At 41.5% G+C, this 13,160-nt stretch overlaps 2 long non-coding RNA genes across 2 annotated transcripts in view; both read right to left on the reverse strand.

The window, feature by feature from the left end:
- Positions 1-7,230, reverse strand: part of LOC139317870 (uncharacterized) — a 33,882-nt gene extending 26,652 nt beyond the window's left edge. The window contains exon 1 of the long non-coding RNA XR_011600483.1: positions 7,183-7,230. This is a non-coding gene — a long non-coding RNA (uncharacterized lncRNA). The remainder of the gene's footprint in view (positions 1-7,182) is intronic.
- A 70-nt stretch (positions 7,231-7,300) lies between these two features.
- Positions 7,301-12,761, reverse strand: LOC139317869 (uncharacterized). The gene is made up of 3 exons (XR_011600482.1): positions 12,642-12,761; positions 10,902-11,012; positions 7,301-7,502 (listed from the first exon to the last, which is right to left on the reverse strand). It is a non-coding gene; the product is annotated as an uncharacterized lncRNA (long non-coding RNA).
- Positions 12,762-13,160: the final 399 nt, after the last annotated feature.

Raw genomic sequence — 13,160 nt, forward strand, 5'->3', positions numbered from 1 at the left:
CTTTTCATTAAACTAGATATAGCCAGTTCCTGCAACCATTCTCTTGAGGACCAGATTGTTGGGGGCAATAATATGCTCACTCTAAACCGTTTAGAGAGGACTCTAAAGTACTATGAAGCAGTATATAAGCAAGTGCTATTACTATTGCTATCTCCCCCAAGGACTCCGACATGATACTGTGATCCATTTTATTAAAAGATTGTCCTCCTGTATTCTGGTACAAAGGTAATGCTCGACTTAAAACAGTTCACTTTTTTTTTTTTAATTTGATTTATATGCCGCCCTTCTCCGGAGACTCAGGGCGGCTTACAATGCGTTAAGCAATAGCCTTCATACTTTTGTATATTTTATACAAAGTCATCTTATTGCCCCCACAAACTGGGTCCTCAATTTACCTACCTTAGAAAGGACGGAAGGCTGAGTCAACCTTGAGCCTGGCAAGATTCGAACTTACTTTAATTGCAGACAGCTGGTGTTAAATTACAGTGCCTTGTCCGCAGAGCTATCCAGGCTCTGGATAGTGATCATTCAGAGTTACAGTGGCACTGAAAAAAGTGATTTAAGATGTTTTTCCCAGTTACGATCTTTGTAGCATCCCCATGATTGTGTGATCAAAATTCAGCTGCTTGGCAACTGGTTCCTATTTATGACCATTGCTGTGTCCCAGGGTCATGTGATCACCTTTTGCGACCTTCTGACAAGCAAAGTCAATGGGGAAGTTAGATTCATTTAACAACCGGGTTATTAACTTATCAACTGCGGTGATTCACTTAACAACTGAGGCAAAAAAGTTGTAAAATAGGGCAAAACTCACTTAACAGATGTCTCACCTAACAAGAGAAATTTTGGACTCAATTGTGGTCGTATGTTGAGGAGTATCTATACACCATTTCCATGCCAGAGCTGGGTCTGAACTCAGACTGGAAAGGATCAATACAAGTCTTTTAATTTAAGAACTTCTGGAGATGTAACATATTTGCCCAGGCTTAAGGCACTTGTGCTGGCTTGCTAATACCAGAGAATTGTTGGGAGGTGGGTAGATCTGCTCCCTTTGCAGCACAATTGTCTATACAAAGACACATTGTTTTAACATTGTTCTACAATGAGACCGATCAATTGTCCTACTTATTTCTTGGGTACCACTGGCACCCCTAGGCACAATTCTGTCTCCTCCATGCTTCCCAATTGTGTGACTAATTATTTATTTAAAGCACCATCCACAGGTTCAGTTGCTCAAAGAACCGACAAGAGTTCTTTAAAACAAACCCAAACTGTTGGGATTTTTGAGATAAAACTTATAAATCAGATTTTATCATCTGGGTAACAAGTCTTACTGCCTTACTGTCAAGATTCCCACAAACAGACTTAGCCACAGGTGTGTGGGTCACAGGTGTGAAATGCAGACTGGGGCTCAGATCAGGGGTGAAATGTAAAATTTGTTACTACTGGTTCTGTGGGCGTGGCTTGGTGGTGGTGGTGGTAATGTGACTGGGTGGGTGTGGCCAACTTTTTTTTTTTTTTAACTTTTCAAAGCATTTTTTCTAATGCTTTGAAAAGCCTCTGCCGATCAGGCAACTCAGCTGGGATCGTCAGAGACTTTTCACAAAGCAATTTTTTTTACCACCTCTTCGGCCAACAGGTTGCAGAAAAAAATGCTTTGAAAAGCCTCTGACGATCCCAGCTGAGCTGCGTGATCATCAGAAGCTTTTTTTTTTTTTACTTTTAAAAGCATTTTTTCGTCGGAAGAGGTTGTAGAAAAAATGCTTTTAAAAGTAAAAAAAAAAAGCCTCTGATGATTGTGCAGCTCAGCTAGGCATAGTGGGGAGGGGCAGGGATTTTTGCTACTGGTTCTCCGAACCACCCACCACCATCGCTACCGGATTGGGCGATCCTGTCCGAACCGGGAGCATTTCACCCCTGGCTCAGATATAAATGTACATTATGCAACTTGAAACTAGGCTGTCACAGAAGATGTGCCAGCGGAGAATTTTCTCCTTGAGGAGACCTTAAATATTTGAGACTTATTTACTCTTCACACAAGTACACGTGTGGAGTCTGTGCAGCCCTGAAAAAATCAGATTTTGCAAAATTTTGGGTCCCATCAGATTTGTCCACATTCTCAAAACAGATACTAGGGAAATGAACTTGTTCATTCACGAAGTGACTATCAGAAGGGATATAACTACTTAAAAACCATGATACAACAGAATACTCCCTGCCTATCTCTTATCCAACGTTCTGCAGGAAACTATCTACTTCTCCTCCTGCTTTCTTTTGATCTTTCAAGTTTTGCACTGGGTTGCATAATTCCATTATTTTTATCTTCTAAGAGTCTATTGGACTCATTTGGGATCCAAAGGCATTGTTGTCCTGATTAATGGGGGTGGGGTGGGGGAGGAAAGGCAGGAAAATGTGATGTGGGTTCGATATATAATTTATTCCTCAGCGCAGTTAAAATCATGGGATTAAAATTAAGCATAAAGAAGATCAGATTAATAACAACAGGTAAAACACCTGGCCTGAGAATTGGGCAACAAAGTTATTGAAGCAGTGGGCAGCTTCTGCCTCTTAGACACAGCTGTCAAAAAGTAGGCCACAGATTAACACTTGGTGAAGCACCGTTGAAAACCTGGGGAAATATATCCAAATGTCCATATCTACAAAGATCAGGATTGTGTAACCATGGAATTCCCCGTGACGTTCTATGCAAGTAAAAAATTAGATTCTAAAGATATAGGACAGGAAGAGCACCTTGCAACACCTCTGAACTTTGGTGTTAGATAATACCCCTGACTCTGAGTGTATTCTGGAAGTTGGACTTCTGTTTTTAAAATGTTTTGCTGCTTATCCAAGTAGGGTAGCTTCTTCAGTGGAACTGGACTGAAGAATCAACTTGGATAAGCAGTAAAATGTTTCAAACCGAAAGAGAAAAGAAATCCAATTGCCATGACTCAACTTCCAGACAACTGTTCCTGGAAGAATCTTCATTGACACTCATAGACAGCTAAGAAATTAAACCAATGGATCATTGATTAAATCAACATAGAGTTCTCACTTCAGGCACAAACAACCAGGCTCAAATTATCCTATTTTGGACCCATTGATGTGAAGACCTTGGTAGGTGGAAAAAGCTCTACTGCTGGGAAAAGCGGAAGGAAAGAGAAGAAGAGGACAACCAGCAGCAAACTGGATGGACTCAGTTAGTGATGGTGGGACACCATTGGTAAACTTTAAACAATAGGTTAGGGATAGAGTGTTATGGAGAAATCTGTCTATGTGGCTAATTATCTATGGAGATTCTTAGTCATCCAGGTCATGGTGTTCCAAAGATGCTTTTTTCCAAAGGCAAGTGGACTTTCCTTGTTTTGTTTTGCGAAGAAGCTTCTTGGATGAAAAGCAAAATGTCTTCAAGCGAAACAAAGGAAGTCCAGTTGCCTTTGGAAAAAAGCACCTTTGGGATATCTATGTGGCTGCTAAGAATTGAAATGACTTGAGAACATACATTCAATCAATCAATCAATCAATCAATCAAAGTTTTGACATCATTGATGTTGTCCAATATGAAGAAGCAACAAAATAAGAATTTCTAAAAGGTCACAGATGGAAAAAGGCAGAGAAATCTAAGAAAATAGCAGCTGGTGTATCACCAGCTACCGCGAGATATTTTGAATCCCATCATTTCAGATTGATTGTTACCTGTTTTTCCATTCTTAGATATTGTTTTCAGACAGTGTCAAAACAGCCTACTTTTCATCATCGTTTCTGGCCTTGTAAATCAGAGTGGTGCATGGCACAATACCAAACATGTTCCTGAAATCCAGATAAATTATGGCAGCTGTTTCGCTACTTTCTGGCAGTGATGGTGGTGGGATACAAGTACATTTGTGAAGTAAAAATTTCCATTAAGGCAATGAGGGTACAGCTCTTTGGGTAAAATGGATATTTCTCAACATTTTGTAATCTAAATCCACCAGCTTAGCTGTTGGAGGAGGCCCTGAAAACAGGTTCAACAGAGCAATAGATAAAGAGGATTTGGTGTTCTGTCCCTCAGCTAGAATATGATTTGCACTCTGGGTTGACCGCACTGATTTTATTGCCGTTACCAATCCTTCTGTAAATAAATGAATCTTATTCATTACAATATTGATACTCCCCTCTTTCAATTAAATCATTTAGATGGCTTTCCTTGCATCATGAAAGCAATCGAGTGGTTACAATAATTTTTCAAAAGCATTTCTGGCAGATAAAACTTCTTCAAAAGCAATTAGAGACCAGTTAAATGCTAGAAGGTAGGTTTATTCCACAAAGTTGCAGTGTAGAGAGCTCGCCTTTAAAATCGCAGACATGCTCCCTTGCAGAATACTTAATTCATTCCATCTTCCTTTTTCATTATCATATCATTCTCTAGATATTGATATCTCACACATCTTGGAGCCTTTGCACTTCTGTACTGGATCAAGTCAGGTGACCCAGTTTAAATCCAGTTCCTCAACTATGGAATTTCACTGGCTGATGTTGGGCCAACAGTAATTTTTCAGGTGAAGTTACCTCACAGGGTTATTAGAGGGAAACATTGGGGAACATATGTTTTTTGTATGCCATCTCAAGCTCCTGGTACAATCTAAATTTGTGAACAAACTATCATATTCACTGAAAGTTGAGTTTTCATTACGATTTGATGTTTCCTTATCCAAATTTTCAACACAGGTATAATTCATGACGTTCCTCCCAGCCACGTGATCCCTCCCATTTCTTCTTCAGTGCTTTCATTTTGACTAAGGTTCACCAACTTTCTTTCCTGAAATAGGATCGATCTAGCCTGCCAAAATCTAGTCCACTAGGTGGCAACAAAGATTGTTTGTATATCCTTGCTGCCACCTAATGGTTGCTAAGTGTTTTGCAATTGATAGCTGGAGCCTTACTGGGAAGTCTGATGCCTTAATACTCTGATTTTCAACACACATCTTACACACTATTGCATTTAATGACCAGCAAGGGGGGGAAATCCTTAATTTTCAAGGTATCATCATCAAGAATATCCTTGACTAGCTATGAGAGTCTCTGTAGTGTAGGAGTGTCAAACTTGATTTCATTGAGGACCGCATCAGGGTTGTGTTTGGCCTCGGGGGGGGAGGGCGTTGGGTGGGTGGCCAGGGTGTGTCTGGCCAGAATGACATCACTCGTGTCAGGGGCACCTGTGATGGTCCAAGCGCTCTGCCAGCGAAAACGGGCTCCCAAACTCTGCTTTTGGCTAGGACAGCCTCCTGCAACCCTCTGCCAGTGAAAACAGAGCTCGGGAGGACCTCCCAAGCTCTGTTTTCGCTGGCAGAGGCATCGCAGGCTGGTCCTTCACTGTTTCCAGGGCAGCCCCACGGGCCAGATCTAAGCACCCCGTGGGCCGCATCCAGTCCCCGGACCTTGAGTTTGACACTCCTGCTGTAGTGTATGGTTAGGGGGAAAAAAACAATTAAGATGGCAGCATCAATAATGTAATCAAAGCTTTGCTTGTTTTTAGGATTTCAGTTAGTGGAGTTCTTAGTCTTCCCTGACACAGGGCAGGCCGACTGCCAGTCAGAAAAAGAGAATGGAATAGATACTCAGAATAGTTTGATATGGTATCGGGAAGATTGTTACGTAAAAGAACATTTTTTTGCACTTGAGGCAATTGATCCTCCACAGACATACACACCCATACACACCCAGGATATTCAAATCTTAGTGAAACCTTCCTGGGGTAAACATGCTATGGAGTTTTTGTGCTTGTTTGGCACACTGCCCAGTTACAATGCAACTGGGGTGGTATGCAAAAATTTTCCGTCTTTCACTCTACAATCCTCTCTCTAATGGTCTACAACTTTTCTGGCTCCCTGCCTCTTAGATAAGTGCCAAGAAAGCTTCTCCTGTTGGCTTTTCTAAGAAGGGGGGAAAGTATAATATAATGGAAAGACGTGTAACAGAAAACACCAGTAGCAGTAGCATCTTTTATGCCTTCCTCTAATCTTGGAAGTACAGTATTTATTACTTTATTAGATTTCTATCCCTCCTTTATTTACAAGAAACCGAATGCAGTGAATATACCAGCGGTGAAATGCTACCGGTTCGCACCAGTTTGGGCTAACCGGTAGTGATAAAAACTACCGGTTCGGGTGAGCTGGTAGTAAAAAAAAGCTACCGGTTGGTCCGAACTGGTATTTCCGATGATCAGCTGTGCCGCACGATTTAAAATCGCTAGAAAGCAAGAAATCCTACTTTCTAGTGAATCTAAATCGTGCGGCACAGCTATTCCCCCCTCCTCTGTTCTACTTACCTTCCCAAACCTCCTTTTTCCACAGGAAGCACGCGTTTGGCACATACTGCACATGTGCATGCACAACACATGCTTGGCGTGCACCACGCCTGTATGGGCAGCAAATCGGTGGCAAACCGGGGAAGATTTCACCACTGGAATATACATAATATTTTTTCTTCATTCTATTTTCCTCACAACAACAACCCTGTGAGGTGCTATGTATGGATTGAGAAAGAGTCACTGGCCCAAAACCACCCAGCCAGCTTTTATGCCTAAGGCAGGACTCAAATTGACCATCTCCTGGTTAATGGTCCAAAGTCACCCAGACATCTTTCATGCCTAAAGTGGGATTATTGTCCTGGTGATTGTCCCAAAGTCACCCAGCTGGCTTTCGTGCTTAAGGCAGGACTAGAACTCACAGCCTCCTGGTGATTGCTGAAAGACACCCAGCTGGCTTTCACAGTTAAAGTGGGGAGTAGAACTCAGTCTGCTGATGCCTTAACCACTAGACCAAACGGTATCCACCAGAAGATCATTTTGAAAATAAGGTAGAAATCAGACAGGTCTTTCACGGAGGAAAATAACCTTTTGAAATGGAATGACACAATGCAGCACACTATTGTAGGGGAGTCCACAGGAGGAGTCAAAACAGAGACGCCCAAACAAATCTGTGCCCCTCATGTGCTGAGCAAACCACACATGTAAAACACGAATGAGAATTTGATCGCTTGGTGCAGCTGCCATCTTGCCTTCTTTTGACCCCCTTCCTGCATAGACCCCCGGCAGTGAAAACAGAACAAGCATGTGCCAATCTTTCAGCTTTCTGTGACAATGACAGTGCTTGGAAACAGATGTCAGGTATGGGAAATTAGTTAATTGAAAACCTCACCAACCTGAATGTGGTCCAAGAAACTAAGATGTGTGCCTGTGGTGAAATATTAGCCATTTCCTCAGGCATACGTGTTCAATATATCCAGGTAAAATCTGAAGGATATAAATTGTGAAAGGATCAAACAGCGCAGCATTTATTTGCAGTCGGTGCCAAAATATCGTTCATGGCAAAAGAGAAGAAAAGAGATGTATCAGAGGTCTGGTGGTGGATCCCCTCTATTCTTTTCCATCAGCAGATTTGGACTTTGATGGGCTCTCTGGAGAAGAAGGGCTGCGGCAGGGAGGTTAATTGACTAAGCTGATTCCTGCTTTGCTACAGGAGCTGGTTTTAAAAGAGAAGCATGGAGATAAATTATGCATGAAGCCTTTCTAACAGGAGGCTGTCAGAAGCAGCACAAAATGTCAGCTTTGACATGGGAACCGAAGCAGCTGAACTCTGCAGATCCTTTCCAAGATGGCCTACCCTAGCCATTCTTGGTCTTCCTTTAGGTCGGGCCACCACCAGCTGTGTCTGCTGGGTGTGGTCGGAAAAGTCAAGATGGAGGCTGCAACAGTATGGTTTATAGATTTTTTTGGATCTGCTGCACAGAAGCAGCCCACTGACAGTCAGAAGAATGAATACTACTACGGCAAATGGACGTTCAGATAGTCTCGTTTAATAGAAGGCAGCTTGCTATGCAAAGAAAATGGGGAATTTGCATTTGATGCAATTAATTTTTTCCCCCATCTAAGAAAATTAGAATCTTGTCAAAACCTTGGTGTCAAGCATGGGAAATCAGGCAGTTCAAATATAAACATTTATTGCAACCTTAACCTCTGTACAAGAATTTGAACTACTAACAGTCAAAAAAAATTGGTGGTAGATAAGAGTCAATGGAATTCAAGGTGGGCTGGACTCATATCTCTTCTGAGCACAACAGAACTCAGGACTGATGACACATTTGGCCCCTCCATCACGTTCAGCCTGGTCATCTCCTACTCTTGGATTGAATACATTATGGATTTACAGGTAGTCCTCAACCATTCGTTTAGTGATTGATCAAAGTTACAATGGCATTGAAAAAAGTGACTTATGACCAGTCTTCACATTTACAACCATTGCAACATCCCTATGGTCACATGATCAAAATTTGGGTGCTTGGCAAGTGGCATATATTTACCATGGTTGCAGCATCCCAGGGTCATGTGATCGCTGGTTGCAACCTTTGCAGCTGGCTTCCGACTGACAAAATCGATGGGGAAGCCAGATTCATTTAATGATCACATGATTCACTCAACAACTGCAGTGATTCATTTAACAGCTGCGGAAAAGGTCATAAAATCAGGAATGATTCACTGAACAGCTGCCTGTCTTAACCAAGGTTCCAATTGGGGTTGTAAATTGAGAACCACCTATATATCGTATTTGTTTGGCACCTTCTCTGTTACAAGGCATCTGGGGTGGTGGGTAAGAAGTCCCATCTTCTTTTCGGGAGTCAGCAGGTATGTCGAAAGAATTAGGATGGAAGCTATAGTTAAAGCTTCACCTGGTTTTTTTATGTGCAGCAACTTTGCCTCCTTTGTCCGTATCTTGACTTGTTTGACCACACCCTATGGACACCCCTGCCAAGTTTGAAAAAAAACATTAATTTAAACCAGGGGTGTCAAACTCGATTTCATTGAGGGCCGCATCAGGGTTGTGTTTGACTTTGGGAGGCCGGGGTGGGCGTGGCCAGGTGGGCATGGCCAGTTCAATGTCACACATGTCGGAGGGGGGGCTGCTGTGGTGGCCTGACTACTCTGCCAGCAAAAACAGGCTCCTGAGCTCCGTTTTCAGCTGCGACAGCCTCCTGCAACCCCCTGCCAGCAAAAACAGAGCTTGGGAGGGCCACACATGGTCGGTCCAGTGAAGGTCGGTCCTTCACTGTTCCCAGGGCAGCCCTGAGGGCCAGATCTAAACACTCCACAGGCCAGATCTGGCCCACAGGCCTTGAGTTTCACACCCCTGATTTAGACAATGAGATGGAAGCTTAAAAGAAACAGCCATGGTGGTAACCATATGAGTAGCTTCCTGTTTGTTACTTCAAGAAGCCATATGGAAGAATGTTTCATCCCCTTGAGCTCCCAGCAGCTTCATGACTGAAAGTCACCACACCTAATCCCATAACATCTCTTCCGAGAACAACATTTATCTCACAGGATCCAATCTGGGTGAGTCGTTGAGACCAGAGGTTTAGTCTTCTACGCTTTCAGACTCATCCTGGAACCCATCATCAGGGAACTTCTCTCTCACCAGAAGAGAGAAGTTCCTACAGGATGGGCTCCAGCAAGAGTCTGAAAGTTCGAAAGACCAAACCTCTGGTCCAGTGGTGAAATTTGTTACTACCAATTCTGTGGGCGTGGCTTTGTGGGGGGTAATGAGACTGGGTCGGTGTGGCCAACTTTTTTTTACTTTTTTTAAAAAAATATTTAATTAAAGATAGACAAACAAAAACATACATACATACAATACACAATATAAACAAACTATACATTTAAATCAAGTCTTGCAACTTGAGCCTTAAGAAAAAAGAAAGTTACTTCGGTATTCTATATTTCTATATATATATATCTATCTACATCTTTCATTATATAACGATATTTTAAGATTATTTCTTGATTTTTGTTTCCTTAGTTGGTATTCCCTTTCTATCCTACTAATTATTTTTTATTTCGTTTTCCTTTTCTCTAACCAGTCGTACCATCGTTGCCAAACCATGTAGTACTCTGTGTCTTCTTTTTCTTGTATTTCTTTGGTAAGCCTGTCCATCTCTGCACATTCCATTACTTTTTGTATTATTTTATCCTCCAATGGTGTATCTTCTAATTTCCACATTTGCGTGAATGTGATTCTTGCTGCTGTCAGGATATGGATTATCAAATATTGTATTTCTTTTTCATAGTAATTTGCGATTGTACTTTTAAAACCATTTTTTCTACAACCTCTTCGGCTGAAGAGGTTGTAAAAAATTGCTTTTAAAAGGCTCTGATGATCCCAGCTGAGTTACCTGATTGGCAGTGGCTTTTTTTCTTTTAAAAGCCTCTGATGATCAGGCAACTCAGCTGGGATCATCAGAGGCTTTTAAAGGCATTTTTTTTTCTAAAACCTCTTCGGCCAAAATGATTGTAGAAAAAATGCTTTTAAAAGCCTCTGATGATCCCAGCTGAGCCGTGTGATCATCAGAGGCTTTTTTTTTTACTTTTAAAAGCATTTTTTTTGACTGAAGAGGTTGTAGAAAAAAATGCTTTTAAATTTTTTTAAAAAAGCCTCTGATGATCGGGCAGCTCAGCTGGGCATGGGGGGGGGGCAGAGATTTTTGCTACTGGTTCTCTGAACCACCTGCCTCCATTGCTATGGGATCAGGCAATCCGGTCCGAACTGGGAGCATTTCACTCCTGCTCTGGTCCCTGTGACCAACCCAGATTGGATCCTGCAACATTATCCCGGGACATGTATATTTGCCTTCATTCATAACATTTATCTCACTCATTTCTTCAAATACCAGACTGAAACAACACCTACAGCTTGGTAGAAATTTGACCCATGCCAATATTAAATGCATGCACCTATGGTTTCCCTCCACCTCATTTCAGCCTTCCAGGTGCAATTCAAGCTGTTGGTTATCACCTTTCAAAGCCCTGCATGGCACAGGACCAGGGTATCTGTAGGATTGTCTCTGCCTCTGGGTACCTGCCTTCTTACCAGATTGGATATGATGCTCCTCCAGGCCTCTTCTCTTAAACATTGCCATCTTGCAGAATCTTGTAAATGTGCCTTTTTCATTGCAGTACCCGTTTTGTGAACACAATTGCCCTGGAGATCCAAGAAGCATTTGGACAAGAGATTAGAGGTATGTTGAGAATGTTGTGGGTTGCATTGGGAAAGTGTGGCGCCAGGTGTTTTTGGGTTTGGTTTTATTGTTCTGTTTTTATTGCCTGCATGCATTGTCAGCTGCTAAGAGCTTAATATAGGTGGCTATGGAAATGTTTTAAATAAATATTACACCTCAGCTGATTAGATGGGCAAGCTATCCTGAGGGAGAGCAAATGCAATTCACAGATTTTCCAAATCCTTTATGTTCACACCTTCAGTTTGCAATCTGCAGTTTCAAGGGAAGGAAAACATGGCAGCATTGCCAAACTCTTAACTGGAAAACTGTATTGTTTCTAACCCATGCATTCCTCACAAAGCTAAGGCAGAAGAAGTGTTCCTTCTTCTGATATACCAGTTGATTACCAGTGGGGAGTAAAAACCCTAGGATTAACTCTAGGAACAGAAACTGGGTTTTTTTGCTGTGTATATTATTCACTGGAATCACTTTGGTGAGGTATTTAAAACATCAGGCTAGAAACCGGAAGATGGTGAGTTCCAGTCCTGCCTTATGATGGATACAAAAAGCTAGCTGGGCGATATTGTGCCAGCCACTCTCTCTCAGCCCTCAGAAGGAGGTAATAGCAAATCACTTCTGAAGTCATGCCAAAAAAACTGCAGGGACAATGACCAAGAAACTAACATTGACTTGAAGGCATAAAAAAAAATCACTAATTGCCTTCTTTTAAAAATGTTTTACTCAAATGGGAAAAAAAATATATATTTGTCCACAATGAATGAAGAGTGAAAAAAGCTGGACACGACGACTGGCATCAGACATGTAAAATTAATGGGGGAAGCCAGTTTTGTTTAATAATTATTCATTTAACAACTGCAGTGATTTGTTTAACAACTGTGGAAAAAAAAAGTTGTAAAATACTTAATAACTGTCTTGTTTAGCAACAGAAATGTTGGGCTCAATTGTGGCCATGAGTCAAAGACTACCTCTATGAAGTGTTTAATCCCAGGATATTTTGTCTTGTGGAGAATGACCAACAATCCTATAAAATCCAAGAAATAAATGACTTAATTAAAATGTATTATTATACACTGTGGATCCACAAGGACTGTTAATAGCAGAAACACTTTCAAAGTTACTACAGGAAGAACATTTGTTTGAAACCTAGTTTGTTTACTCATATGTGATGTCACCTGACTCCAATTCTTATACTTTCCATAAAACATAAATATAGAAAGTACTTTTGTAAGAAGCCAGTTGAAGGTATTAAGAATGTGACAGAAATTCTGCATCACACTAACCCATGGTTTGCTTAACCATGGTTTTTTTAAAGAAATAATAAACCATGATTTATTGAACATACTGCATGTAGACAGATTCAAACATCTATGCATAAGATATGGCATAGCACTTACGCTTATTCAAATCCAAACAAACCCTGTTAAGGCAAGTGTGATGGTTTAGAACTCAAGCTGTCCACATTTTCCTCCACAGTTCTGCTATAAGTCATCACCCACTGGCTAAATAAAGGCTGAGAAACAGGACTGGTTTATAAAAAAATAACATCAACCACACTGTTCTGGTTTGCAATGAAATAATTATCAGCCACTTACTGTATCTGCAGGCACTTATGCTGCCCCCTTACTGTTTTTGCAGAATGCATCATTTCTATAAGTTGCTGCTGTGAATGTATTGCTAGAGACGTCTGTTTCCACCCTGGATCTCCTCCTTTTGCTACCTCCTCTGGCTGAAGACACGACTGCAGGTTGCTTCTCTAAGTGCCTCAGTACTCAGCACTAATGACCATAATAAGGCATTGATTCAGGTCCAGCGCTTGCAAGAGGCTGCCTCGTAAAACAAATGCAGACAGAGCAACGGTCAAGAGAGAAAGGGAGGGAGAGAAAGAAAGAAGAACAGAAGGAAGAGACTTCTATTCTTTGGTCCATCTTTCCTCTAATGAAAATCAGTGTCTCTGTGAAACTTCAGTGGTGCTCAACCTAAATTCCTGGGAAACTTATTTTTGTGTCTCAATTTAGGTGGAAAGTAAAACTCTCTGAAGCTGTAGCTTGTGGTGCACACAGGCAGTCCTCAACTTACAACACTTTGTTTAGTGACCGAAGTTACACCGGCAC

This window comes from Pituophis catenifer, unplaced genomic scaffold (assembly GCF_029215685.1).
Source record: "Pituophis catenifer annectens isolate HBS135680 unplaced genomic scaffold, rPitCat1.0.hap2 SCAF_6, whole genome shotgun sequence".
Lineage (NCBI taxonomy): Eukaryota > Metazoa > Chordata > Lepidosauria > Squamata > Colubridae > Pituophis > Pituophis catenifer.